Below are 3,986 nucleotides of genomic sequence, written 5' to 3'. Positions count from 1 at the left end.
GAGTTGGTTGAGCTTTAGACCGTCATTCGATGGGCCGGGTTCGATTCCTGCCGTGATGAAGAGTTAGAGGAATTTATTTCTGGTGATAGAAATTCATTTCTCGCTATAATGTGGTTCGGATTCCACAATAAGCTGTGGCTCCCGTTGCAAAGTAACCAATTCGTTCTTAGCCACGTAAAATAAGTGTAATCTTCGGGCCAGCCCTAGGAGAGCTGTTAATCAGCTCAGTGGTCTGGTAAAACTAAGCTATACTTACTTACTTACTTACGACCCCGTGACCTTACATTCTTCAAGAGGCAGACCATTCACTTCCCTTGCGGTTGATTTTATCCTTTTTCCTCCTCCCTTTTTATTTTGTTTCCTTCGGGCCTTGCTGGATATATTCCTTGGCTTTCACATTTAATTGACAGCTACAGTATTTATGAATAAACCAAATGAGCTCTTGGAGTAAGTATTCATAAGGGAAACCCGTTTTTTCCTCAGATTATTCATGATCGTGTTTTTATAAAGTATTTCTAAACAGACAGATGGGACTTTCTTGGCAGTATTCAGTACAAGAAACTGTACTGCTTATATTTTATGTGAAATTTGGAGCATACCCACACAAAGCAATTGTATCAGTACAATCTCTGACACAGAGTGTGTGCCAAATTTTATGTATCCAAAGACATCAGGAACCAAGTAAAAAGTGAAACATTCTATATAAAAAAGATGATGGTTAAGATGTCTGCAAGATCATTATGAAACCAATGAGTGCTCGTTTATGCCCGTTAAAACACATTCTCGCATGAACTATTGACGACTGGTTTGCAGAAGCTGAAACTAGTCTTATTATGTAGAATGGTATCGCACTGGAAATAATTTCAGTTGGATACCAACACCATTGTAACAGCAGCTGCTGAACTGAATAGAATATTATGTTGTTATAAAGTTAGGTCAGCTGCGGTTACAATGGTGTTGATTTCCAAATGAAACTATTCCCATTACGTATTCCCATTACAATACCATTCTACATAATAAGAGTAGCTTCAGATTCTGCAAACAGTTGTCAGTAGTTCATACGAAATGTGTTTTAGCCGACATAAACGAACACGCATTGGTTTCATAATAATCTGGCAGGCATCTTAACGATTATCTTCTTTATGTATTCACTGTTTAGACACTGTAGCTCTTTAGAGATCACTTAGTATAATGAATAACTGAGATATCACATTTTTCAGAAACTTGCGTTTCCATTATCCTTGTTCTCTAATGGGTAAGACATATACTTCTACATCTGTTCACCTCTTAGATTTTACCGTTGATTAGCCACCTTTCTCCTTCATTTTCTGTAATAACTTATGTTCTCTGTAGTCTCAGAACCTATAACTTGCTTATAATTGCGATAACCCAAATTCTTTAAAACCTCTTTCAACGTATATGACTGTCTTTGTCGTCAACAAATTCTTATAATTTCGATCATTACTGTTACAGTTTGCCTTCTTCATCTGTACCCTGCAATAAAGAATTATTATTGCTACCATGTTTTATCCTTGCTTTCGACGTTATTCCAACCATTAACAAGTTAACCAAACAGTAAAATAGAATAACCTTTGTCCTCCGAGGAGATAAAGTTTGACCTCTTGCATATTTTATTTTTATCACCCATTGCAAATGATCTAATGTTTATGTAAAGATATATAAACTTCAAGAAACTTTTGGATAATGTATGTACATATTCATGCAGAAATAAGTGTACATAATTCTCGGTGGAATTGGTTCCATGAACAATCCCAGAAATGGATGGATTTCTTTTGAAGTTCAGTCAATTTTCTCCTCCATAAGAAAAATTAAACAACTACTGTATGAAATCTTTAGGTCAAGAGATATTTTCTTCACTCCATAATGCAATTTCATAACGTTGTGCATGATCCTGAAAAACTGCGCACGCTCCTCAAAAGAAGCTGTCATCAAAGAAACCAACACCTTGGGTTTTTGCGCTTCCATAAAAGCATAGCCGGTCTTAAAAGCAGTATGCCGGTGACGAAAAACATTAAGCTACATTAGCCGCGTTCTCAAAACTAAAAGGGTCCTGTTATTAGGATATTAAGTTGGTGGTACTGAAGGAGTTTTCCAAGTGTGTGTGTGTTTGTTTGTTTTTTTGTGAGTGTATGTGAACATGTGCATAACTTTCTTCTCCTCAGATGCGGTGGCATTTTAGACATATTTTCCCCGTGTGTGTGTGTATATTATTATTTACACAGCAATGGTTTTGGTAAATTGTATTATTCTGCTATTCTGATACTTGTTTGGTATATATATATATATATATATATATATATATATATATATATATATATATATATATATATATATATATATATATATATATATATATATATATATATATATATATATATATATATATGATGCCTCCTGAGGAAAAACAAAACAGATGCTACTGCCACAATTGTACTTTGGTTGCTGAGTCTTGGATGAATCCTGAATCCCATGTGCAAAAAACATTCTCATACACCTACACAGAAAGTTCATCATGAATGCATCAAATCCCTGCTCGCACTGTGCCCTTCACCCTATCTAGTGAGCACTCTCGCGCTTCCCGAATTTAACCCCCTCGGCGTGGGACCACCTTGGCGTGGTAAGGGGGCTCTTGAACCTCTGGAATTTGCTCCCGGGTTCGAGCCCAAAAGTCCCATATATCATTGTATATTAATTTTGGTTAATTTATGTGGAATTTTCCATTTTTGGTGAAATTTATTGGACCTGATAGATAGGAAAAGGTATCATACTGGGACTGGTTTTATATCTGAAGCTAAATAGTGGGAACTGTGGTAGGATCATCAACTACCCGATAATGTTGGGACCTGAGAGATATATTGATAGCTCAAGAGTGGAACTATTCTGCAGGGCTGGGCCATGGATTCCAGGGGTGGTCCGGTTCTGGGGATAGGACTCGCGGCATTCTGTCCAGTTTGCCCCTAATATGAATAGGATGGGGTTGATTGTGTTCTTGCAATACTCTTAATCCCAACAAGTGGGTTTGGCTTACACATGGGGCACCGTAATTTTGTTGTGCCATCCCCTGTGGGTTTGGGTAGCGGGCGGACATCTAGGGGTCAGCTCTCACTTGTGCCATTGGTGGAAGAATAAACTCCATAAAAGGCTGATGATATGTTTTTAAGGTTTTCAGTTACTTAATTTTTTTTTTACATTCTATCTCTATGAGTAGTAGCAGTAAAGAATAGAGTACCCTTGGACCCTCTGATGATACCGTTTTGCCACAGATGGCGACCTTTGAACCCTCCTTGAACAAGCTGTGTTTGGAAAAGGCTAGGAAACCTAGGGTAATTACACTGGAACCCTATGCTCCAGTACGGAGCAAAGGGAAATTGACCAGAAATATGTGTGAAATAGGACCAGGTATAATTGAATCCTCTTATGAGAAGGATTTGACCTTTAAGCTGGAAGATTGTAATTGTGATATTTTTAATGTATGCAGACTTTGTGAAGTGCTGTAGCCAAGAGCCTAAGATATTATCCGAAGGTCGAGGAAAACTAACAGTAGAATCGGCCTCAGGAAAAGAAAGTGAAAAATTAAAAGCATTTTTGCACCTCAGAGGATTTAAAGTAGACTGCACAGTACATGCTTTTTGGAAATACCCAGGGGAATGTTATATGCACCTCAACTGATGATGTACTCGGAAGAGAAACTTGCAGAAGAATTAAAAGATCAAGGTGAGATTAGAATTGCAAAATGAAGAGGAAGATCAATGGAGCCTTAGTTCCACTTCCAAATTTAATGTAAAAAAAATTACATTCGGTTCTACTCGCTTGCCTAATATAATAAAAGCAGCATGGTTACAGGTTTAAGGTTAAGCAATATATCCCAAGACCGAGGAGAAGTTTTCATTGTCAAGAATTTGGACATATGTCAGAGTCTTGTAGGCTTAAGCTACAGGGCAACCCTTCCACATGTGTTAAATGTA

Source organism: Macrobrachium rosenbergii, chromosome 21 (assembly GCF_040412425.1).
Source record: "Macrobrachium rosenbergii isolate ZJJX-2024 chromosome 21, ASM4041242v1, whole genome shotgun sequence".
Lineage (NCBI taxonomy): Eukaryota > Metazoa > Arthropoda > Malacostraca > Decapoda > Palaemonidae > Macrobrachium > Macrobrachium rosenbergii.
This window is presented reverse-complemented; position numbering follows the sequence as displayed.